The 26760-nt window shown below is 46.4% G+C and overlaps 1 long non-coding RNA gene across 1 annotated transcript; it reads left to right on the top strand.

Annotated features, from left to right (window-relative positions):
- Positions 1-3918: 3918 nt before the first annotated feature.
- On the top strand, positions 3919-9624 carry LOC144230781 (uncharacterized). Its single transcript, XR_013334867.1, has 3 exons — positions 3919-3981; positions 6310-6473; positions 9538-9624. It is a non-coding gene; the product is annotated as an uncharacterized LOC144230781 (long non-coding RNA).
- The last annotated feature ends 17136 nt before the right edge of the window (positions 9625-26760 follow it).

The raw sequence follows: 26760 nt of genomic DNA, 5'->3' as shown, positions 1-26760 counted from the left end.
TGTTTCTTCCTGCTGGAAAAAAAAATGTATTTTTAAAAGGAAAAAAAATCCTCTTTCAGCTATAAGAAAAAGTCAGCTGTATGGGCAGGTGTGACCATATCATAACATGCTGATATATAAATCAATAAATTTTTACCTCTCAGGACTTGTATAACCTTGTTCTTAACTCCTAGAGGCATGAGAAACAAAAAGTATCAATAATCCAGATCACATATAGACAACACACATGGAAGGGAAGAGAGTTGGCTAGCTACTAGAAATGAGACTAGTTCTTTTCATAATCAGAAAAATAGTCTTAATTAGGTATAATCGAACACTTTTTACAAAGGAAGAGATTGGAACAATGTTTTTCTTTTTTCTTTTTGCTAGGCAACATGAGAGCATCACAAAGTTCATTTCTGAGTTTTTCCCTGGAAGGTTTCTGTTGTCTTTCCTCGGAGTACTTTCTGACTTTTAGGTGTGAGATTCACTCTAGAGATGGTGGTAAAACTCTCACCATTTACTTACCATGGCCAAAGAGAACCCTGGGCCGTCCTCATGAGTATAGCTGTTGTCTTCGTGGTGCCATTGAGAAATCATGGGGCTGAGAGCCCTCTCCAAATTATCAACTGCAGCATCTTCAGGCCTGTGTTTCATTATTGCTGCAAAACTTCCTGACAAGGGTCTTGTCTTCCGTCTTTCACCAGTTAACACTGTATCAGGATCAGGGCACCTAGAAGTGGAGAGATCAGAAGAGTTAGAGTACTAGGAAGAGGAATCCAGAAGAGATAGAAGACAGGGAGTCCAAAGGCTACTCTCTAAACAGGTACATACACCCCTGACCCATGAGGACCTCAGGAGGTACTCCAACATGGCGGTCTTTGGGAAATCCACTTCTGTGAGGACTCTGTCCTATGACTACATCCTCAGGGCTCACCTGTGGAGGGTCCCACCTGCCATTTCAGATACTCTGCACTCTTGGCAGAAGAAATGCCTGCCTCTGAGCCATTAGGCATCTCCAGGATACTGTTTTAAACAAAGAGACAATTCAAAATATTGGTGACAAGGAGCCTCTTTTAATCAAGGCATCTAGAGCCCACAATAGGGCTTTTATCTTTCCCTCGAATGTACACATTTCAGTTAGGACAAAGGATGGCATTGGAAATGAGGCATCTGGGCCTGTCTGTATTGGATGTATTGAACTCTGATATATTTAGTTTAGTGTGAGACAGTGAGAGCAATGGCACCTTGGGGCTCCAAAAAGCACAAAATGTAGAAGCCAACAAAGACTTCTTTTGGCTTAGACCCAGTACTGGCATAATGTCACTTTGGTTAAAGTGAATCACTGCCAATCCATTTTTTTAAATTACTTTTTTAATGTTTGTTTATATTTGAGAGAGAGAGAGAGAAAGCAAGAGAGAGAGACAAAGTACAAGCAGGAGAAGGGCATAGAGAGAGGGAGACACAGAATCTGAAGCAGGCTCCAGGCTCTGAGCTGTCAGCACAGAGCCTGACACAGGGCTCGAACTCCCGAGCCATGAAATCATGACCTGAGCCGAAGTTGGATGCCTAAACAACTGAGCCACCCAGGCGCCCCAAAGTGAGTCACAGGGCCAGTACAGATTCAATGTGAGAAGGTCTACAAAAGGGTCTAAATAAAAAAAGGTCTAAATGGCTCATTGAGAGCCATCTTTAAAGACCAGCTATCACAGGAAACAATTCTTCAGTTATTGGAATAAAGACCACTAGCTAGGTCTAGAAGAATTCTCACACTTTAACAAGTTTGCCCATAATTTCAATAGTTGGAAGTTGTTTTTTTTTTTTTAATTTCTGAATACTAAGAGGATTAGATATGTTCGTCCATCACTCATTCATATAAATCACATTAATCAAAAGGATACATATCTAAAAGAATGGAGGTTTTGTTGGGGAGTGATCTTTATATTATTTTCAGCACTGACTGATGCATAACTCATTGGCCCTTAGCATTTCAGAGCTAACAGAAACTTTAGAACTCACCTTGTTTTGAAACGGCGGATTTTAGTCTATGGCCATACCACCCTGAACGCGCCCGATCTCGTCTGATCTCGAAAGCTAAGCAGGGTCAGGCCTGGTTAATACTTGGGTGGGAGATGGTAGATTTTATTCTGGTGCAACTTTGGTCCCTTGCTGGTAGCATCAAATGGCTACTTAACAGAGTCACGGGGACTAAAACCAGGTGTCTTGATTTCCATTAAAATGTTTCCCCCCCAAAGAACAGATTGCCTCTGTTTGGGTTTTTGTTTTGAGTAAATAAGAGTTAAATCTAAAGGATTAAGTACACTTCTTAAAGGGGTGATAGATTTAACAGCTTCTGTAATTTCCTTTTCCTCAGTTTTAAACATAATAGTTCTCAAGTCCTAGATTATTTTTTATAACTGTTCCCTCAGCTGTTGCAGAGATACAATTAGCCACTAAAAAAGTATGAAATCCATGCTTTTTATCTTTTTGGAGGTGGAAATGAAATGCATTTTGTTTTTATCTCTGCCCTGTATAGTAGAAGATAAAGAGAATGCCTGACTGTAGACTGAAGTGGGGAGAAATTTCAATCTCATAACAGTACCTTTCATTTCTGAATTCCAGGTATGACACTGGCAGCAGGTAATACATTCAGTGCCTCTAGTGCCCAAATGTCCCTCCATCATGGCAGCTGCTGGATTCCAGGGCCTGTCCAAGAGGAGCCCACAGAAGGACATCAACACCCAGGACTCAGCCCATGAACTTGAATCCCAGCCCCATTCATATATTTCTTATCCTCTAAACCTCACTCTCCTCACATGTTAAATGGGAAACTTTCAAAGAGGTCTTTTCAGTATTACATGAGATCTTTTCTGTGAAGCACATTGTATTGAATGCTCAGTAAAGGAGGCTGTTTTATCCCACCACAGTTGAGTTTAACAGAGTATGTAAATTATGTCTGGAGGCCACATGACCTGTTTGGTTCATAAGAGTTTTATCACTATCACATAGGCTGTAATGCCACCATCCTGTTTTCCTGAGCCCTAGGTCATTTGGGTTTCCATGATAAACTGCAAGGCAGTCAGCATGACCAAGCTCCTAACCTCATATTTTACCTCATTATTTAAGGCTCCCGACAGCAACAAAGAGCTTTGAGGTCAGAGAGCCAATTAGGAAGGTAAAGAGAGTAAGACATAAAAAGGAAATAGGATCTGCCTGACAGAAGACATTACATAGTCTTCATAGAGACCTATTTTTGGTTCTGAGACATGATGTCACTTGTGGTGAAGACCTTGAACTAATTATCAAAAAGGAGGGAAATATAATTTCTAGTAGCTGGAAGCTATCCACCAGCCCATAGTTGCCTATGTATATTTCATATGATCCTAAAATATAAAAGCCTGCACTGAAGGCATCCTGACGATTCAGGAAGCCACAGTAATTTTGTAAATGTTTTCCTTTCTAGTTGCAGAAGACTCTGAATTTTGTATCTTGATAATTGACATGTTATTCTCCAGTCGTAAATGCCACATGCCCAGTCCTTAGGAATTTGGGTACCACCAGGAAGTGGGCAGATTAGAATCAGTACAGCTTATGGTTATTGAGGTATTATGGTAGATGACAGAGATTCCTCTAAGTGGAACTGGGATGGCAAGCATGGGTCTGAGGGCTACCTCTGCTGGGGGTGGGGTTGGCAGGTGATAAGAAGGTGATATTTCAAAGCCTGATCTTTCCCTAAGAGCCCAGTTGCCCATCAGGCTGTCCAGCCCACCAACTACAGAACTTCTTCAAGGTATCAACTCCAGGAAGTAGCAATTCTATGAGAGAGAAAGGATGATGCGCAAAGGTGTGATTACGGAAGAGGTCTCCTAAAGGAGACTTGGAAATACTTAGAAACCATCATCCGGTGAGAAGCTTGGCATAAACAGTGACTCATGGAGATGCATCTGTGCCTGCCCAGGCATGACAGGGCTCAGAGCAGTCCTAGGCTGGCCTATGCTGAAGGTAACCTGGCTTTGGTCTCCTAAAGGGTTACTTTATTTTTTTATTTTTTTTTTTCCTGCCTTTACAAAAGAGATTTTATTTATTTATTTTTTTTATATATATATATTTTTTTTACAAATAGTTTATTGTCAAATTAGTTTCCACATAACACTCAGTGCTCATCCCCAAAGTGCCCTCTTCCATGCCCATACCCCCCTCCCCCCCACATCCATCAGTCCTCAGTTTTTGTCAGCATTCAAGAGTCTCTCATGGTTTGCCTCTCTCCCTTTCCTCCACCATTTCCGCCCTTCTTCTCCCCCTTGTTCCTCCGTCAAGTTCCTCCTAATCCTCCTATACGTGCAAACATATGATATTTGTCCTTCTCTGCCTGACTTATTTCGCTCAGCATAACACCCTCAAGGTCCATCCATGTTGCTACACATGGCCAGATTTCATTGTTTCTCATTGCCATGTAGTATTCCATGGTATAGATAAACCACATCTTCTTGATCCATTCATCTGTTGATGGACACTTAGGCTCTTTCCATGTTTTAGCTATTGTGGAGAGTGCTGCTATGAACATTGGGGTCCATGTGCTCCTATGCATCAGCATTTCTGTATCCCTTGGGTAAATTCCTAGCAGTGCTATTGCTGGGTCATAGGGGAGTTCTATTGTTAGTTTCCTGAGGAACCTCCACACTGTTTTCCAGAGGGGCTGTACCAGTTTACATTCCCACCAACAGTGTAGGAGGGTGCCCGTTTCTCCACATCCTCGCCAGCATCTAGAGTTCTCTGATTGGCTCATTTTAGCCACTCTGACTGGCGTGAGGTGGTATCTCAGTGTGGTTTTGATTTGTATTTCCCTGATGAGGAGGGATGCTGAGCATCGTTTCATGTGTCTGTTGGCCATCTGGATGTCCTCTTTGGAGAAGTGTCTGTTCATGTCTTCTGCCCATTTCTTCACTGGGTTGTTTGTTTTTCGGGCGTTAAAGGGTTACTTTAAAAGGCAAGGGATTGAATGAGTTAATGAATGTGGAATTTATGAAGCAGTTTCTCCTTGAGGGCAGAGAAGTGGAATAGTTGATTACTCAACCTTCAGACTCTGTTCCATGTAAGATCAGGCATAGTAACTGGAATAAATTAGAGTTATGTCTGAATGATGGGAAAACCTGGTGTGTCAGCAGGTGCACTGACTCAAACTGACTTACTCATTATGGGAAGAGGAAAGAAAGGAGTGACAAGAGGGCTACCTTACAAGCCCCACTGGTAGTGACCCAACCACGGTGGTAGATTCCAACACAGAGAAACCAGTCCGGCAGAATGCCCCATGGGTTTCCCATTCAGAACGCATTCATTGTTGGGTCGGGGTGCTGAGGAGTGGGGGTGTTGGGTATAGAACATAGGTACAAAGAATCTGAAAACTACAGACAAGAAGGAAATGAACAGAAAAGACTTTTTTTTTTTTCAGAAGCTGGGGAAATAAGAAAGTGGTAAGTCTATTGAGCAAGTGAGAAGCAATAAGTGTATCTTTCCAGGAGCCCCTGTAACACACTGTCACAGACATCTGGTAGGACAGGTGTGTGCTAACTGGCATGTCCTTGTGGTGAGGCTTTCTCTACCTGGGCTACTCCTCCTGTGCCATCTGGTCAACCCTTGGACTCTACCCGGAAGACGGCAAGCCAAGGACAGCCCTTCCTGCCCACTCAGGCCCCAGGTACTGGGGACCTCCACTCTCAGACAGTTCCTTGTCATACCCGTCCCTTCTAGTGGCTGCCCTCCAAATGGGAAGGCAGTGGTGAAATGCTCTGGATCTCTTCATTCGATATATTTCCACAATCAGGGGTGGAACAAAACCACATGCTTCTAGAAGCTTCCATTTCTTTCCTTGTCTGGCACTTTTTACAGTGTGTGTTCTACCTTGTGTGATTGACTCTGGCTGTTTGAGGTCATTGTGTTTTTGTTTTGTGTTTAAATTTCTGCGTTACTTCTTCGGGCAATAAGGGAAGGAGATTCTGTGATCCTGCTTTCTCCCTCTTTAAACAGAAGTTGAATACATTTAAAACAAGATTCAGTTTATCAAAAGGCTGTTTAGCTCATGCCATTCTCATGACTGTTATTCAAAGTGAAGCACATGTGATAAAAAGATCTTACAATATATTACCTACAGCCCAAGGGAAAAATAATTTAGTACAAAGAATTAAGGTGTTCTTCTTTCTCTTTCAATAGGCTGACAGGCTTCCTAGATGAAGTGAGATTTCAATCACTGATAGAAGGAAGGGGGAAAGCTGAGTGGGGGCATCAAGGGATGCTAATCTGGAAATTATCATTTCCTCAATTTTTCTTCCTTAGAAAATGCTTGTCACACAGAAGGTTGGTGACAACCCAGTGAGATAATCCTTGTAAAAGGCTTTGGAGAGCTTTAAACACAGCACAAGAATGAGGAGCAGTTACAATCAGACTCAACAATGAAACGGATCCTTTCTTCTCGCTGAAAGAATTCACAAAGAAGCTGGGTGAGCCTGTGCCAGGGGTGGGTGGGAGAACCCAGCTCCGGGTGAGGGCTGGACCAGCTGGCCCCTCCAGCCTTCCCCACCATGAGCCATTGTCGGTCACAAGGACTCTGATAAAAGTTCCACTCTGCCTGCATCTTCTGCTGCCCTTAGAGGAGACGAGAAACCATGAACTCAGCTTGGCCAGAGAACAGGGTTTCCTTTGCTCTCATCACTCACAGAGACCTCTCCCCAAGATTTAAGCCACCAGGCAGCACCAGCTACATAATTTGTAGGACCCAGTGCAAAATGAAAATGCAGAGCCCCTGGTTCAGAGAGTTTAAGAATTTCAAGATGGCAACTGCAGAGCATTAAAACAGGTGCAGGTCACACATTTATGAAGTCGGTCCTGCCAAGAGGACCATCAGGGAGATGAGAAATGGGGAGGAGCCAGGCCCCTGGGGGTCCTCAGTGTCCCCTGTCTGTTCCTCCTCCCAAGGCATTGCACAAAGGCCTTTTATGGAAGAGGAGATAAGAGTAGCAAACACAAATACCATTACTAGTGTGCCAGGCAATACTCTAAGCACTTCAGTACATACCTCATGTAACTAACCTTCACAACAACCCTATGAAGCAAGTACTATTATCGCTATTTTACATATACATAAATGAAATGACACACAGAAGTAGATGACACTTATCCAAGATCACACTGCTGATGGTGGCAGAGCCAGGATTCAGATACACGGTGTCTGGTCTCAGAATGTGTCCTCTTAGCCACTGTGACTTACTCTTTTTCCAGGGGGCTTCTGTATAATTGCTCAGAGAAGGGAACAGTGGCAAAGGGAAGAGGCACCAGTATGTAAATGGATCACCAGGTGTAGCCTCTTCTTTATTGATCTTGGTAAAACCACACCAAACCCATCTAGGAGGGGCAAGGTTGTTGGGAGATACAGCAGTCCAGGTAGGCAGAGGCGATCATGCACCTTGTCCAAGTGACAAGTGTCTTAGTTTGGGTTCACTCTAAAGCAAAGCCCAAGGGGCGCCTGGGTGGCTCAGTCGGTTAAGCGTCCAACTTCGGCTCAGGTCATGATCTCACGGTTTGTGGGTTCGAGCCCTGCATTGGGCACTGTGCTGACAGCTAGCTTAGAGCCTGGAGGCTGTTTCAGATTCTGTGTCTCCCTCTCTCTCTGACCCTCCCTTGCTCATGCTGTCTCTTGCTCAGAAATAAATAAAACATTAAAAATTTTTTTAAAAATAAAGCAAAGCCTGAGATAAGGCTTTGGGTGCAGATGATTTATTTGGGAGATGACTCCCAGAATGAGTCAGGGATCAGACAGTGTTTAAAGAAAAGGGGGCAAGGAAATGTGAATATTGGAGGCATTGTTGATGCTGCCATTGTAGGCAGCGGGAGCTCAGTTCTGCAAGAAGCTGGGCATTCACCCTCCACCTCCTGTTCCCCATTGAGTAAGGGCTGCCCCTGTGGCCATTCACATCTCCAAATTTCTGGGCTGTCCCTGAAGTGGGTGACAGAGGCTTCCTTGGCCCTGGAGAAGCCTCAAGGCCAAAAGCAAAGAGACTCAGGGAGTATGCTTGAGGTGGGACGTACCCAAGGTGAGTGTGAGTCCCACCACAATGGCGGCTGAAGACAGTGAGCCAAGGGAATATAGGGAGGAATACCCAACATGTCTGTACAGGAGCCACCAGATTTCACTAACAGCCAGCTCTCTGTGGAGTATGAGAGCAGGGAGTGGCAAGAATATATGTGGGCCAAATGTCATTTCCGTTGTTCTGTGAATCTCTAGGTCTGTTCACTGACTGCAGTTGTTCATTCTTTGAGCAACCGGCTTCCCCAGCCCCAGAGCACAGGAGATGGGACCACAGGCTAGGGCCCAGGCAGCTGCTGTTTACTGAGTGTGCTTACTGAATGGGCTGACAAAGGGGCGAGGGAGGGGGAAAGACCCAGGCTCCATCACCCTACAGCAGCATGTTGACACCACCCCGATGGTGTCATAGAGATCGGTGGTGGCCATGATGCAGGGCTCCAGGGCAGAGGCCAATCCCTAGGGGCCTTCTAGACAAGGAGCTTCAACGCCCAGTAAATGCCCAGTGAAGCTTCCCTGCTGGCCTGAGAACTCTGGAGGTCTTATCACCCTGCTCCTCAATCCACTCCTGCCTGCAGGCTCTCTGGGGCTCCACCTGGCTGTCGGCCTGAGGCTGGCCTGGGCTCAGGGGGCCTGTTCTGAGCCTCTTCCCCTCCCCCTCCCTTCCCACCCCGAGGCCCTCTTCCCTTGGGTACATTTCCTTTGAAATCACTTTCTAAGCCCCAGTTACTTTCTGCATAGTCCTGAGAAACTAGTTGACATTTTGACCAGCGCAGCACCTGGGAGCCGAGGGGCAGGTTTATGATGTTAGTCTGCAAGGGGGTGGAGTCCAGGCCTGGGAAACAGACACCTCAGGGGGAGGTCACAACTCAGCTTCGTTCTAGCCAGCAAGGTCACATTTCCTCAGTTTCCACACAGACTATAGTAATCAGCCTTGGCATCTCCTCCCCACAGGGTTGCTGAGATATCAGATGAAATGTCTGTGAGCGAAATTTTCAAACCAACAGAGTCTTATGTAAATGTAACTTATAATAACCATTGTTTGCTGCCCTGTGCCTGGCATCCCACTGGACCGAATTCCTGTGCTCTCTTCCTGGCACACACAGGGGCCTTTGTTATTTGGAACTTGGGAGCCTGTCAAATCCCTGCTTGCCTGCAATCCAAACAGGCCAGTTGTGAGTTGTCTTGGGGTTGTGGTGCCCTGGAAGAGCCACTCAGTTAGGGGCCAGAGCCACCACCCCCCCTCCAGACCCACCTGCTGGGAGCTCTATGGCCTTGGGCAAGTGCCTTGATTTCCTAGAGCCCTGTGTGATTCCTCTGGCAAAGAGGGTTATTGCCCCTGTCTGGCCTATCTGCCTCCCGGGCTTTCAAGAGGGTCAAGATAGGTTACAGGGGTCCAGGCAAGGGTAAGCTAAATGCTCCAGTGCTGTGTAAATGTTGGGGATTGGTACTGGAAAAGAAGGCTTTCTGACTTTGTTCCACAGCACACATCCACCCACCAGGCCTAGCGTGAACTCAGAGGCACAGTCAAGATCCTGAAATGTTTTCCTGATCATCTGAGAAAGCTGGCACAGGAAGAGAAAGACTCGGCTTCTTAACAGCCAGAAGTACAGGTAATTGTCACCATTACGGTGATGGGGTTGCTGTATAAAAGTATTGTGGGTCTGGAGGGAAGGGAGTGGACTTTGAGTCTCAGGAGAGGAAGACAAAAATGGCGAAGATGCCTTTGGAGGGCTGGCAAGAACTAGGAAGAGGAAGGCAGGGTCTGATATGCAGAGCCTGGAATGAGGCAGAGAGAGACGAGCAGAGGCAGCAGGAAGGGCTCCTCCACCTGCATGCTGGCTAAACCCCAATTTTCCTTGCATGCCAGAGAGGCCCTTCTCCCGACCCCATGGACGAACCATGATTGGTTTAGAATCTTATTCTATACCACTGGGCGGCTTATTAGTGTGACCCAGTGCTGGCCAATAGAATCTGAGGGGTAGTCTACTGGGGGCTTCTGGGAAAGGTTGTCCTCCTTGATAAAAACAAAGAGAGAGGCAGGGAGCCTCTTCCCTCTTTCCCATCAACAAGGCCCCTCCAGAGCCTGTTCTGTCCCACCTGCTAGTACCTGAGCTGGATCACAGCCGGTTCACGTTTCTAACCGGCACCCCCGCCCCCATGGCCCACACCTTCCTGCCCCAGCTGTTGGCCTGAGAGGCCTGCAGCAGCTGTCTCTCCCAGTGAGAAGAAACCCAAGAGCCTCATACAGAATTTCATCCAGAGCCTGGACACGGGCAAGCTGCTGAATCTTGGAATCCCCTCCAGGCTGCTTGACATGGGAGACAAGGCATGTCTTCACAGTCAAAGCCACTTTGTAATCTACTGTTCCACTGACAAGAGAACCAGAGTTAAAACAGCACTAGTAATAGGTGCCATGGAAGGCAACAGTTCGCTAGCACTTTATATGCACCAATGTTACTTGATCATCACAAAACACAAGAGGGTAAGTGATGTTGCCCTCTCTTTTAAATAAATGAGGAAGCTTTGGCCAGGGGGTCATAAATGATCCCCAAGGTCACAGCACTAATTGGTGGTAAGTCTGGCAACACTGCTGACTCTTGCCCCAGTATTCTTTCCACTCCACCTGGGAGAGACCAAAATTGAAGGTGAACAGAGAGACATTACAGATGCCCCCAGACAGCTAAGATGAAAGGTCGGACAGCAGCCCACTGCTCACCTCCCCTAAAGCTGATCATCAACTGTCGGTGCACCATGAGGTTGAGGGACTGAGCCCAGAGTGGAACTAGACAGTATAGGAGTGGGGGAGGTGGGCACATGAGCAATTGGCATGCTCCTCCACTCCCAGGAAGCTCACGGATGGAAGGAAGGAAAGACAGCAAAGTGTAAAGCAAGGACTGGCCGTCTTTCTGAAGCCTGAGGCCAACTGGCTTCCGAGCAGGCAGGTATGTGTGGATCCAGCCTGGAAGAGACAAGTCGTGGGGATGGGGCCAGAGAGAGGAGTGTCGGGGGCAGGGCAGGCTCCGTCTGAGAAGCTTTCCAGAGAAGGTGAGATCTGCACAGAGAAAGAGGCCAAAGAGGGCCCTGGGTGGCTCTGACTTCAACTCAGGTCATGATCTCACAGTTAGTGAGTTCAAGCCCCACATCCAGTGACCTTGAGCCCTGCTTCAGGAGGACACCAGCCCCACTTGGGGTGAGCTCAAGCCCCACTTGGCTGAGCACAAGTCCCGCTTCAATCTCTCTCTCTCAAAAAAAAAAAAGAGCCAAAGAAACCCCGGGAAGGCTGTGAAGGGCTGCTGTGTGTGCTTCCCGGACACTGGTGTGTGCTGGCTGAGGGCCCTTAGCTGGAGGGTACGCCTAGCAGTCTTTCCTTATCATTCAACCCTCAATAAAGAGATCCCAAGGGTATGGGGCGCCTGGGTGGCTTAGTCGGTTAAGCGTCTGACTTTTGCTTAGGTCATGATCTCGTGGTTCGTGGGTTTGAGCCCCGCATCAGGTTCTGTGCTGACTGCCAGCTCAGAGCCTGGAGCCTGTTTCAGAGTCTGTGTCTCCCTCTCTCTCTGACCCTCCCCTTCTCACGCTGTCTCTCTCTCTCTCTCTCTCCTAGAAATAAATAAAAATATTTTTTAAAAATTTTTTAAATAAATAAATAAACAAATAAGAGATCCCAAGGGTAAACTCAGACTCTTCACATGACCAAATGTGAAATGTGCTGCAAGAAGTAATACGAATCACAATGTACCAAAATATGGATGTTATTTACTTTAAGAAAATTAAAACAGGTAACAAAAAGCATTTTGTACACAAACACACACACACACACACAGTGCAGATTTCAGTTCCATATCATGAATGGCTGGACAAGGTAGAGACCTAGATTATATAGAGAGGGAAACTGAAAAGAGGGATTACAAGGATAGAAGAAAACACCCTTGTTTCAGAGGGCTTCACCAAGGCATTAGAACTTTTGCTTTTTTCAGTTGTCAGTGTGTTTATAGTTGCCTATGTTAATGGCAGGAGGTGAGCTCCATTTATTCCTTTGTGTTTTCATTAATCAACAAAATTTACCCAGTGTCTAAGTGTATTAGACACTATCCATGCAGTCGGGGTTAGAAATAAAACACAGGGTTCATGCTTCAAGGTGTCTGCAGAGCATAGGTGCACAGCAGAGTGTCAGAGCCAGACGGCACACAGTTATAATGCAGTGGGATGATGGTAAGGAGAGGGGTGAGTACCATGGAAACAGAAAGAACCAGGTCTAGCCAAGCATGGGTGGGGGCATAGAAGCCTCCCTCCTTGGTCTGCATTAGCCCTCCTCCCCCATACATTCCTAGCAAGAACAGACCCAGGACTGAACGAAGGCAGTGTCACAGAAAGAAAAGGATTGGCTAATGGGGAGAGGGTACAGGAAGCACTTGGCTGTGAGGGAGATGACCCCAAGTTGCCCCAAGATTTCTAGCTCATGGAACTAGAGAAATGGGGGTGTCATTGACTGAAATAGGGAAGAAGGGAAAAGAACAGGTCTTTGGGCAAAAGGGTTTTTTCTTCTCAAACATAAAAATCTGGTCATACAAATAAATGACATAACATTTTCCAAAGATTCTGCATAGCTTTTAGGATAATATTTAAACTCTGTTGTTTAGCACATATGGCCCTCCCAATTCTTTCTTCTTCTCTAGGCTTCTTTCTTGTCACTCCCCTAAGTCCTTCCTTAGATACAGCTATATAAAACTCCTAGTTATTCCAAGACACATTCCATGGCTGTTGTATAGTTGTGTACATGTGATTCGCTCTGGCTAGAAAGTACTATGGTATGAACATCTGTTGTTTGTGTTCTCAGTACTCTCTCCTTTGGGTTCCCTCTCCTGACTCATTCCACGTGGTACTGATGGAGCTGCCAATCACAGCATCCCGCCCCCTGTTCCTCAGGATGGGTAGGGGAGCCAGGCCTGGTCAAGCAGAGTATCCCACCCCTCTGTGATTGGCCCAGGATTGGCACATGATCCAAGCTTGGCCAATCAGAGCCCTCCTCTGGGATTTTTTTTTTTTTTTTTTTAATAAGTGCTGAGGCTAACCAACTGAGGTGGTATAAGGCTGGAACTTCCTGTGGCCGACTGACTCCTGAAATATGAAAGAAGCTGAATTTATTAGAAGAGAATGAATTCAACCCAGAAGAACAACAGACCTGATGCAAGGACAGCAGCAAGTCTGAATGCTGTGTGAGTTCTGAGGCCAGCTTCACCCTGTTGTCCCTGGTTTACTTAAATCTGTCTTGTCACTTAAAAGTGAAAGACTCCTATAGCCCAAATCCCAATTTCTGCTACTCACTTCCCACACATCCTTCAAAACTCAGTTCCATCCCAATTCCCCCAGAAAGTCTCCCCTGACGAATTGCTCCTCCCCTCCTGGTTTGATGCATTTCCCTTGGGTTCCCATAACATTCTGAGCATATTTCAGTCATAGCGCTTAGCAATTAGATCCGTTATGCTTGGTTCACATTTCTGCTTACTGTCAAATGATAAACTCCTTGGCCCTCATTGTCTTCACATCATACTTCAGTTACTGGCACAGAGAAGTATTTTAAAAACTTTTGATGAACAAATAACAACTTCAGAGCTTGTCTGTGGAACATTCGGGTGCCCGGGAGTGTTTGTGGGTATATTAGTCATGGCTGAGGAGAGGGGTAACATTTCAGTGGAACAGGTATAGGAGGCCAGTGGGCTGTGGTCAGTGAACAGTGAGGAAGGCTCATGGTCTATCTCCAGTGGCTCATCCAAGGGGGGAAGAAGGGTAGTTGGGTGACTGGAGGGGACAAGGAGGGACTTATTTGAAGATTCCAAAGTTCTGAGTGTGTGTATATGTTGAGGGAGTGGGGCTAGGGAAGACGGAGGGGTGCGGATGCAGGCGAACCAGGACATGGAGCAGGGGAGAGGATGGGCATGAACACAGGTAAAAGGACAAGGAACAAGAAGCCCAGCAGACACTCAGTTTACATTCAGGAGCCCCACAGGCTAGTGAGGTTGTGCCAAACACTTTTCCCAAGACTCCCAGAGCATTCAGCTGCCTTTTTCTCAATTACCCTCCACCTCCCAGCAAGTAGAAGGCCATTGCTGAGCCTGAGTGGCCTATCAGGTCACTGGCCTCCAGCTGGGTCCAGACCTCCCAGGTGCTGGCCAGAGTTCAGAGTAATCCTCACCATTGTTCCCTTTGTCATTGTTACTGGACCCAGGAGATCAGATTCCTGGGATAATGTTCACTGACTTTGTCCAGGGCCATGCAATCCTGTCAAGGGAGGAGCATGGATGTAAATTATTGAGGAAACCTCAGGTTCTCAACAACTCCCTAGGGAGTCAAATATGCCAACAAACCCAAGAGGACTCTGCCCTTGGGGTGTTCACAGCTGGGATTACGCAGGTGATCACTTCCCGGGTCTGTGGCCTCTGAACCTGCCAGAGATTGAAATTCGAAGTCTGGAGGCTCATTAGGGCCCCATATTAAAAACCCTCTGCAGCCAGGATTTCCCAAATGATCTGGAGGGGGGAGAGTGTAACAGCCCACTGATAGAAACCCAACTGAGAAACCACCTTCCTTTGGGGCCTTCAGGGTATATGCAGGTGAGGAGAAAGCAGTGTCTGTTCCCCCTGGAGGAGCCCAGGGAGCCATGGTCTTCGCTCAAGAGAGAGAGGCTCAGCCTCACTGTGGAAGGCATGATCCCTGCCCTTGGGAGCTCCTGACCAGAGAGATGTCACCCAGGGGTGTGAGCTTTCATACACACACACGCACACACACACACACACTGTGACTATAATGACAGCAACTGGAACAAGATACAGGCAGGATGTAAGGCCGGTGCTGGAGGCTGGAACTAGCCAGCTCACTGCAGCGGGGTGGCCAGAGGAGGGGATTAGCTTGAGTTGCCCCCTTCCCAGAGCCCCCACCCCTGCCATCTGGTGCAGAGCTGCACCAGGCAGGGTCTAAGCTAGCTGGATCCTTGATGGTTCCGGCTTCTGAGTATCAGACACCGTGGTGCTCACAGGGAGGCAATGCTGGAAGGATCTTGCTGGCTTGTTGCCTTAAGTCCCAGACTACTCTCTGGAAAAGAGGAAGGGAAGGCAGGGAGGAGATCAATGTTCAGTCTTTCCAAGTTTCCCTTGGCTTTGGTTATCAACAGACAGCCCATCTGTTTGCTCAGGGCTCTCACTTCCCCACCCTTGACTACCTGTTATCACACTTGCTGTGTTTCTGGGCTCTCAAAGATTGCTGAGCCTGTGTGTGTGTGTGTGTGTGTGTGTGTGTGTGTGTGTTCTTGTATACCTCATGCATCTCTTTGCCCGGCCATCCAAGTACACACCCGCGTGTCTCCACATAGATGTGACCACATGTGATAATTCCCGTATTTGCCAAAGTTGTCCCTGTGTACACATGAATGTGTCCAGTTGTGTGTGCTGGTGGGGGGCGGGGGAGGTCCTCACTCAGGACACTGAACATTCATCTACTAGGTTTTAATGTCTAGCAACATCATAACATCAACACAGCAGGCTGGACGTTGAGTGAGTGTCACCATTTCCCTGGCTTTGTCCAGAACTGATACATGTGACTTAATGTCTCAAACTCCTCTCTTTCCTTTTCATCTTTTTTTAAAATGTTTTATTTATTTCTGAGAGAGAGAGAGAGAGCATGAGCAGGAGAGGGTCAGAGAGAGAGGGAGATACAGAATCTGAAACAGGCTCCAGGCTCTGAGCTAGCTGTCAGCACAGAGCCCAACGCGGGGCTTGAACCCACGAACCATGAGATCATGACCTGAGCCAAAGTCAGACTCTTAACCGACTGAGCCACCCAGGTGCCCCTCTTTCCTTTTCATCTTGCCCTGAGTCCTTGAAAAACTCTTGTATGCTACACCCAAGACTCACCCAGAAGGGCTGAGGATGGCTGATCTTTGGAGTTTCCAGTAACTCTCCCTCCACTCATTTATTCACTTGCCTTTCAAATGATTCAGGAACTTCTGCCAGGCCAGGCCCTGTGTTAAGAGCCAGGGATACAGAAATGAATAAGACAGAGTCACAGTTTTTATGAAATGCACACTCTTGTCAGGGAGGAAGGCTTGGACACAACTAACCATATTCAAAGGCAGACTCTGATAAGACCATGGGAGTACAGAGAAAGAAGACACTAATATCCCCTGAGGAACCTGGGATGGTTTCAATGAGGTGGCATTTAGCTAGGACTGGAGTAGAATTTTGACAAGAGAATGTACAGAAGAGCATTGCACGCAGACCAACGGTATGATCGGAGATCTGGAAGTGAGAAAACCCATAGAATGTCTACATTCGATCCCTTCTGTAGGGCTAGCACAGCACATAACTCCAGGGAGTGTCTGTCACATAGAATTCAGCGTGAAGGGTGTCCCCTAAATTTTGGTCCTGCCCTTCTCTGCGTTCTTATAAGTCCGTGGCCCCAGCCTTTGCTCATGTTACATTAAACTAATTCCAAATAGGAGCAAATTACCCAAGTGAGGTTCAAAGAACACAGGGTGGGAAAGGGGGCCACTGACCATGCTGTGAGCGAGGCTCACAAGAGTCCCATGAAAAGCCAGCTGGATCTGTAGCGATAAAGTGAAAATGGGCTGTTGAGAATGACTGTAAAGTCTTTCTTTGAATCATTTGCTCAACTAACGTTCATCTGATGTGGTCTCTAGGAGGAGAAGGGCACAGAAGAGAAGACTCTCACATTTGTTCATGATGATTTAGGTTAGTGCTTCTTTAAGCATGTTCCTAAGAACAATAAATAATCCAGAGAGATTCTGAGATCAAATAAGAGTTACTGGAATCAAACACATTTAGAAAATATGTGTAAACAAAGCAAACAAGTCTCTGTAATATTTATCAGGGCCTTTAACATCTTAATATGCTCTGCAAATCTCCATGAGTGGGATGGTGCCAGCAATATTTTCCAACGTTATTCAAACTATAAGTTCCATATGTCCCCACAGAACAGGTAAAGTTGATTAAAACCTTCCTGGGGAAACCCAAGGTTGGGAACGGTAGTTCTAGGAATCCTGGGGATAATGGCAAACCAGGGGGAAAGGATTCATAAACTCACGGGCAAACTGTGTGGCAAGGACACACATCATCTATCTCACTCCATCCAGGAAGACTTCCTAGAGGATGTGTGGTCTCAGGAGCCATTGAGAGAAGAAAGAGCAGCCCCAAGGGACTGCAGCTTAATCTCTGTCATATGGAAGCAAATGTACTCGGGGAGAATAATCATGCAGTGAAATACCATGGACTCAAGTATATGTTAGAACATGCTTTGAGGAAGGCATAAGGAAGAAAGGGGAGGCCCAGGTCTCGCCTGCTCACCAGCCACACCCAGCCTGATGGAGCAAGCATAGTACCTGCCTTCTGGAAGCTCATAGCCTGATGGAGGGATGTAGGAAATGGTTTCCAAGACACTGGACATCAGGCAGCAAAGATCACTGACACCTGAGAGGTGGGAAACAAAGAAAGCAAGCCCTACAGCTACCTCCATTTACTGCTTTAAGAGAATTTCTAAGCCATGATGCAAGGAAGGAGGCTGAGGTAGAGCTCAGCAGATTTTGTGAGTGAGGAGAGGGCTGCATGGAGAGAGGACCCTGGGAATCTCCAAGTTTTAAGCAGAGCACTGACCCACAGTATGTGAGGAAACTACTCCCAACTTTCAAGTTAGGGAAAAGAACCACCCAAAAGGATGTAGGAAAGAGTAACCAGAGCTCACACAGAGCTGGGAATACTCCCTATTCCCCCCAGTAAGACTGGAAAAATTCATAATTTATGGATAGAGTGCTCAGGAAGATCATACTTCAGTAGTGGAAAATAATTAGCCTTAGACTAAATACTGCTCTCATCTCACCTAACACATCTTAAAGCCATGAAAGGATAAAATTGCTGCATCCTGGAAGAAATTCAACAATATTTATCAGAATATGAAAATATTTAGTACCCAGCAAAGTAAAATTCACAATGTCTAGCATCCAATAAAGAATTATCAGGCATGCAAAGAAACAGGAAAACACAGCCCATAACGAGGAGAAAAAATAATCACTGAAACTGGCCCAGAACCTACTATTAAGGTGAAAAGTGTCCTGGTTTGCCTGAGACTATCCTAGTTTTAGCACTGAAAGTGGTGCAGCCCAGGAAACCCTTCAGTCCCTGGAAAACTGGGACGATTGGTCACTTTACATACAATTAACATTATATATTTTTTATAGTTTATTACATACAATTAACATTATATTTAATGATGAAAGACTGAATATCTCCTCCTTAAGATCAGGTGCACATCAAAATGTCCACTCTCAACATGTTTATTGTGCTGGAGATTCCAGCCAATGCATAAGGGAAGGAAAAGAAATCCCTATTGGAAAGAAAAAAGTAAAACTGTCTTTGTTCCCAGATAATATGAAGAAAATCTGATTGACTCTACAAAAAAGCCATGAAACTAATAAGAGAGTTTAGTAAGACTGCAAAATACTGGCAAGTAGCTCAAATCAATTGTTTTTCTATATTCTAGCAATGTACAATCAGAACTGAAATTAAAATAACAATACCCATTTGAATAGCATCAAAAACTATGCAAAAAGGATAAACATGACAATAGATGTGAAAGACATGTATGTTGAAAGCTACAAAAGAGTGATGAGAGAAATTAAAGAAGGTCTAAATAAATAGAGAAGCAGAACTTGTTTATAGGTTGGAAGACACAATATTTGTTAAGATGTTAATTCTCCTCGGATAGATTCAATACAATCTCAAAAAAAATCCCAAGAGTCATTTTGGTAGAAATTGACATTGACATGCTGATTCTAAAATTCATGTGGAAATACAAAGGAACTAAAATAGCCAAAACAACTTTGAAAAAGAACAAAGCCAAAAAACTAACACTACTTGATTTCATGACTTATTATAAAGCTGTTGTAACCAAATAGACCCACACATAGATGAATGTAGTAGGTTGACTTGTATCCCCTCAAGTCCCCCAAAGTAGATGTCCACCCAGGACCTATGAATGTGAATTTTATTTGGAAAAAGTGGGATAGGCCCTAAATCCAATGACATGTAAGAAGAGGGGAGGTGCCTGGGTGGCTCAGCTGGTGAGGCATCTGACTCTTGATCTCAGCTTAGGTCTTGATCTCACAGTCATGAGTTTGGGCCCTGCACAGGGCTCTGCACTGAATGTGAAACCTACGTTAAAAAAAAAAAAGAGGGGAAGATCCTGAGAGAGCCCCAGGGTGAAGGCCAGAGAAAGACAGAGGCAGAGATTGGAGTAATACTGTCACAAACCAAGGAATGTGTGAGCCAGGAGAAGCTGGAAGAGATAAGAGAGAATTCTCCACTTATAGCCTCTGGAGGGAGTGCTGCCTGTCAACCCTTTGATTTCAGACTTTAGACCTCCAGAACTGTGAGAGAATAAATTTCTAGTTTTTCAAGCCACAACGTTTGTGGTATTTTGTTAGGCAGCCCCAGAAAATAAATGTATAGCTGATTTTCTACAAAGGTACAAAGGTAATTCAGTGAAAATAAAATAGTCCTTTCAACAAATGGTGCTGGAACAGTTGGGTATACACATGCAAATAAATAAACTTGGATTCATGCCTTTCAGCATAGATAAAAATTAACTCAAAATGGGTCATAAACCTGAATGTAAAACCAAATCTGTAAACTATCTGGAAGAGCTCATAAGACAAAACCTTTGTGACCTTCTGTTGAGCAAAGATTTCTTTTTTTTTTTAATGTTTACTTATTTTTGAGAGGGAGAGGGCTCAAGCAGGGGAGGGGCAGAGAGAGAGGGAGATGTAGAACCCAAAGCAGGCTCCAGGCTCCATGCTGTCAGAACAGAGCCTGACGCGAAGCTCAAACTCATAAACCGCGAGATCATGACCTGAGCCTGAAGTCAGATGCTCAACCCACTGAGCTACCCAGGTGCCCCTAAGCAAAGATTTCTTAGACCTGATGCCAGCACATGACCCATAAAAGCTGATAAATTAGACTTCATAGAAATCTCGTGCTCTTCATAAGACCCTATTCGGAGAATAAAAAGGCAAGTCACAGACCGTGGTGCGTATATCTAATAAAGGACTTGTGCATAGCTCTGTATTTTTTTTTTAAACTCTCAAAACTCAATAATAAAAAAACAACCCAATTTAATTTTTTTTAATGTTTTATTTATTTTTAGGAGAGAGAGAGACAGCGTGAGCAGGGGAGGGTCAGAGAGAGAGGGAGTGACAGACTCTGAAACAGGCTCCAGGCTCTGAGCTGGCAGTCAGCACAGAGCCCGACGCGGGGCTCGAACCCACGAACCGCGAGATCATGACCTAAGCGAAAGTCTGACGCTTAACCGACTAAGCCACCCAGGCGCCCCAAAAACAACCCAATTTTAAAGAGCGGCAAAGATTCAAATAGACATGCCACCAGAGAAGGTACACAGATGGCAAATAAACACATGAAGAGATGCTCCACATGATTAGTTAGGGAAATGCAGATCAAAGCCACAGGATACTACTAAACAGGTGTAAGGATGGATGAAATGAAAGGCCTTCAGTATCAGATACTGGCAAGAATGCAGAGCGACTGGAACTTCCTGAACTGCCGGTGGGAATATCAAATGGAATAAACACTCTGGCAAACAGTGAGGCAATTCCTTAAATAAGTACGCATCGATCATATGACCCAGCTAGTCCACACCTAGCTATTTACCCAGAAGAACTGAAAGCAGATGTCCACACAAAGACTTGTGCACAAATGCCCATGAATCTCAAAATAATTATGCTGAGTAAAAGAATCTAGAACCCTTCCGTCTGCATAAAATTCTATAAAATGAAATGAATGCGTAATAGCAAAAAGCAGACCTGTGGTTGTCTGGGAGGGGTATAGGGGTGTGGAGGGGAGGGAGGATGGGTATGTATCTCCTGGTGATGGTTTCATGGGTGTTTACATGTGGCAAAACGTCTCGGAGTGCACATTTGAAATATGCGTGGGGTGTTGTATGTCACTTAAGCCTGGTAAAGCTAGAGAACAGAAACGAAGAAAAACCAGTTATCTCCAGCATCCCCAGCATTAGTGCTGCAGCCACTGCCTGCGATGGAGGGCGGAGGGAAGGAGAGAGGGGGGCTGAGGCCTCACTCCCAGGGGCCATGCTAGCTCATCCCCATCCACACACACACCCGGAGGACAGGATGCAATGACCCAGAGGCCGCCTGTCCCTCCATCAGGGGACTGGCCGCACAGGCCTGCGGTCTGGCCTGAGGGCAAAAGTTAGGGAGAGGATGAGGTCATTAGAATCATTGGAGCGAGATCCCAAGAGAGTGAGTACGAACGTCAGAAAACATTTGGTCCGACAGATGCTGTAAAACCCCTTGGAGGAATCTCCTTTTTGGTTCGTTAGTCTTTGCTTCCCATTTGGNAGGGCTTCCCTGAGGAGGAGAGAGCCCAGACCCAGGCTTCACTGTGGGGGCGCCCCAATAACAGAGGATGAATCTTCCCAGATTTTCAAGGCTGGGATTTTTTTCCTTTAAATACAGTTGCTTATTACATGTAACTACATTTACAGTTTCATAAGCCTTTTTTTTTTCATGNGGACTTTGAGGTGTTTCCTTCTGTGAAGACATTCAGAAATCTCCCTTGCCCTCAACCAATCTGGTTTGTGCAAAACTGAGTTCAGGTCACCCTTTTGTTAAGTCAAAGACCCAGGAATTCTAGCCTGCTGCGTATAAATGACCACAAATTCAACATGATCAGTCTACATAATTGGCAGACTTAGGGAGTTGGGCTGGGACCCAGGTGCTCAGGTCAACAAGCCTTAAGGAATTCCTCTGTCTCGGAGGGCAGATTCCCAAGGGCAGATTCCCAAGGTCCTGGAATGGACTCCCCTACCCCTCCAGCCCCCACCCCNNNNCATCCCCTTCCCCTTTCTCTGAAAAATAGATCTACTAATCTCTGCCCCACCCTGCTCAGCATGAAAGACTAGTTAATAGTCATAGCTGACACAGGGCATTCAGGTGGCCAGTCACTGATGTGTTGCACACATCACTCAGCAAATCCTTACAATTGTACTCTCTGAAAGGGGTAGTATGATAATACCTATTTTACAAATGAGTAAACTGAGGCAAATAGAGGTGAGGGTACAGAGTTTCCAGGTTTTTTATTTTTAAAAGTTTACATTGTGGTAAATTACACATTTACCTCCTTAGCCATTTTTAAGCATACAGTTCATTAGTGTTCAATATATTCTCCGCATCCAACCTCCAAAACTCTATTCATCTTGCAAAACTGAAACTCTGCTTACTTCCCACTCTGCCCAGCCAAGGGCAACTAGCATTCAACTTTCTGCCTCTGTGAATTTGACAATTCTAGGTACTTCATATAAGCGGAATGAGGGAGCATTTGTCCTTCTGTGACGGACCTCTTTCACTTAGTAAAATGTCTTCACACGTCATCTACATTATACCATGTTGTCAGAATTTTCGTTTCCTTTCGGTTTTGCAAGATTAGTCCTGGGGCTGGGTGGTGGTGATTTGCACAACAATATGAATGTATTTAATGCCACTGAACTGTATACTTTAAAATGATTAAAATGAGGGGCACCTGGGTGGCTCAGCCAGTTGAGTGTCCGACTTTCACTTAGGTCACGATCTCACGGTTCGTGGGTTCGAGCCCTGCGTCGGGCTCTGTGCTGACTGCCAGCTCAGAGCCTGGAGCCTGTTTCAGAGTCTGTGTCTCCCTCTCTCTCTGACCCTCCCCTGCTCACGCTGTCTCTCTCTCTGTCTCCTAGAAATAAATAAACATTTAAAAAATAAAATAAAATAAAATGATTAAAATGAGGGGCACCTGGGTGGCTCAGCCAGCTGAGTGTCCGACTTTGGCTCAGGTCATGATCTCACAGTTCAGAAGTTCAAGCCCCGAGGAGGGGACTGTGTCGACAGTTCAGAGCCTGGAGCCTGCTTCAGATTCTGTGTCTCCCTCTCTCTCTCTCTCTGCCCCTCCCCTGCTCCTGTTCTCTCTCTTTCTCTCAAAAATAAAAATAAACATTAAAAAATTAATATTAAAAAATATGGTTAAAATGATAAATGTGTATCTTACCACAATGAAAACAACAACAAAGACAGGTGAGATTTGCCCAAGGCACACAGTAAGTGGCAATGCAAACCCAGGTGGGTGAGCTCCTGTGTCCAGGATCCTTCACACCGTGCTGTATGCTTTCTCTCAACAGAGAAATCACACAAAGCCTGAGGCCCGGAGTCTTTCCTGGACAACACAGGATGCACGCATCGCTGTGGGCTCAGGTTCAGGGTTTATCACCAGCAGCAATGGGCAGTTGCATGGGGCTCTCAGGGGGAGACAGAGTTAGATGCTGGAGGCTTAGGGGCCACTGAATGACCTGAGACTGGGACAGGCTGGGGGGAGAGGATGTCAGAAGGGTGCGTGAAGGTGGATGGGCCAAGAAGCCACATTCAGCGAGGGCCCTGGGTGAGACTCACAGGAGGAGAGACTGAGGAGCAACGGAGCAGGGGTAGAGAAACGTGCCCCCTCAAGTGGCCTCTGATCCTCTCCCTTGGGAAGGGAACAGGAAGTGTGGGCAGGGACAGGGAAGGGAGGGGATCAAGAGACTGAGTGGGTGGGCACAGTGGTCAACTCAGCACAGACACACACACACACACACACACACACACACACACACACCTGCCACCATGCCTTTTCATGTGTCTTAGCCATGACTGTGCCCTGTACCTGGGGGTTAGTTTTCTTCCCTACATGTCATCCCTCTTAGAGATAAGTAGATTAGCACTAAAAATGTCTTTTTCATAAACAATTTTATATGGCTGTTAAGAATCTGGATAATAAAAGAGACATCTAAATAATAAAAATAAGGATGATCAGAGGAAAATTTATATCCAAATGTAAGGTTGACAGGAATAGGTAACCTTTTATTTTCTCTCTCTGATTTGTCCCTGGCCAGGTTTAGCTTCTCCTGGAGTGTTAGGGATCTCACCCTACATTGGGAGCCCCAGAGGGGAAGCCAGGAGAGCCAACCAGGGGAAGACTCCTGGTTATCTATGCAGGAGTTGGGGTGGGTCACAGAGCCTATCGCAGAGGAAAACCTAACTCAAGAGCAGTACAAGAAGTCGTCACTTGTGCAGACTTGGCCAAGGCCCTCTGACCTCAAGGGACACCGCTGCCTCCTGGCCTCTACAGGGTCTCATCTTAGCAACCATGGGCTTCAAGCTAGGCGATGGATGTTTCCTCTTCTAGGACAGGATGACCCTGACGTGTTGGCCCCACAACTAAGTTATTACCTCCTAGAGAATCTTTGGAAAGAGCTGAGGAAAAGCCTCTGATGAGGCGTGTGGGCCCCACCTCAGCTCCCGAGCAAATAGAGGCTGGCCTGTGTCCGGCCTGGTTGCACATGTGACCAGTCCTGGAGGTCTTAATGCCATGCTCCCCAGCCCCCACCCCCCTAGGCAGGAAATGCTCTTTCTCGACCTGAGCTCGGCTTGTGTGCGAGCTTCCCTTGGCCTTCCTGAACTGCTTAGGGCAGTGGTCACCAGCAGTGGCAAAGCTGTTTCAAGCACTGAGATTTTTTACAGTTTTGGAAACCTCCTACTCTCTGGGCCTCAAACAGAGGTGCTCTAAAGGATGACCTAATCCAGAAGTCAACGAGGCCAGGGGAACATTCAGATCTTTCCGGCTCCATCCCCTTCACACACAGACCTGTTTATCACTCTGCTCCCCCTCTCAAAACCCTCTCCCTCCCAAAATGCCACCCGCCTTCCTTCTTTATCTTGCAGAGACACCTGGTTTACCTTGTCTAGTGGTGTAATGACGGTGTGCGCTCATAACCTTATCTTAAGCCATACTTCCTGGAACAAGCTGAGGCCAAGATTCCTGACAACTCTCTCAGAACTATAGGCCCCACACGAGGCGGCCTCACCAGTTCTGCTGGGCAGCAGAGAGCCCCCCCCCTCCCCCACCAGCCAGGCTGCCAGTTTGAGAGGGAGCTTGGGTCACGCTGAAGTTTTCTAACAATCTCTCACTGCTCCAAAGCTGTGCGTAGGAAGGCCTGTTCCCCATAAGCAGATAGGAGAATAATAATTATAATAAAAGAGTAACTAGCTAACGTTTACTGTATTTGTACTGAATCCCAGGCACTCACATGCATTGTCTAATATACTATTCACAACTTTAGAAGTCCGTGATAGCAGGTGCTTTTTGTTATGTCCTTATTAAACGTAAGAGAACACAACCTCCGTACGCGGAAGGCCAGTTCTCAGACTGAACCGTGTTTGTCCCAGTCATGCTTGTACCCAATGCTGGTGTTTTCTCAACTTCCGGAGCATCAGCACCTGTGCGGGAGCCCCACCCCACAGTTCCTGGTTCAGTAGATCTGCAGCGGAGCCTGAATTTGCATGTCAAAAGGTTCCAGGTGGTGCTGGTGATTCCAGGGAGACACCTCTTCGGCTGCACTGCCTGGTGCCACCTTTGTGACCCCCCACCCCCTGACTCCCTGCAGAGACCACCTGAGTCTCTCACAACCCTCTGGTGTTATCACCTTGTGGTATTTATCTAGAAAATCCAGACCCTGAGGATGTCACTTGTCCATGCCACGTGGCCAGACAGTCCCTTGGTCCCCAAAAAGGGAGCTGCAGAGGGGACAGGCACAAACTAAGGTCCCCCTATCTGCTCAAGATGTACAAGTTTTTGTGTCCAGCAAAATATTTGCCAGGATGACAAGTCTGTTCATACGTATCTCAGCCATCTCTGTCCCCACATGGCAGCAGGTGGGGTCGGGAGATGAGGACCCCCAGCTAACCACCCTCAGACACCTTGTTTCTTTCTTTTCTTTTTTTTTTAATTTTTTAGTTATTTCTGAGAGAAAGAGACAGCATGAGCAGGGGAGGGTCAGAGAGAGACGGAGACACAGAATCTGAAACAGGCTCCAGGCTCTGAGCTGGCAGCCAGCACAGAGCCCGACGCGGGGCTCGAACCCACGAGCCGTGTGATCGTGACCTGAGCTGAAGTTGGACAGACGCTTAACTGACTGAGCCACCCAGGCGCCCCAGACGCCTTGTTTCTGTCACCGACACTGACTTCAGTGTTGTGTGATTAATGCCCTGACCTCACACTGTAACAAAAGTGCCCTGTGGACAGCCCTCTCTCTCTCTTTTTTAATTTTAAGATTTTCCATGTCTTGTTTTTTCTTTTAATGTTTGTTTTTAAGAGAATGAGCAGGGGAGGTGCAGAGAGAGAGGAAGACGGAGGATCCAAAGCAGGCGCTGTGCTGACAGCACAGAGCTGGATGCAGGGCTCGAACTCACCCACTGTGAGATCAAGACGTGAGCCGAAGTTGGTTTCTCACCCTTCTGAGCCACCCAGGTGTCCTGGACAGGCCTCTTGTCTGCCTCGTTCCCCACTGTGTGCCCAGTATCTAGAAGCACTAGGGGCTGGCTCACAGAACGTGGACCCAAAAAATGAATTGAATGGCCAAATAAGTAAATGGACAGTGGACAAGTAAGTGAATAAGTGAACAGAGGCAGAGAGGAGAGTCACACAGGCTGTGGAGTGGGAATGAGCGAGCCGTGACTTGTGCAGAAACTGGAATGTTAACCGGCCAAATAGATAAATCAGACCAAAAACACCACTGCAGGACTCTCGGCTTCCCCCCCTCCCTTCTTGAAA

The sequence above is a fragment of the Crocuta crocuta genome, unplaced genomic scaffold (assembly GCF_008692635.1).
Source record: "Crocuta crocuta isolate KB4526 unplaced genomic scaffold, BGI_CrCroc_1.0 scaffold3, whole genome shotgun sequence".
NCBI classification, from domain to species: Eukaryota; Metazoa; Chordata; class Mammalia; order Carnivora; family Hyaenidae; genus Crocuta; species Crocuta crocuta.
This window is presented reverse-complemented; position numbering and strand designations above follow the sequence as displayed.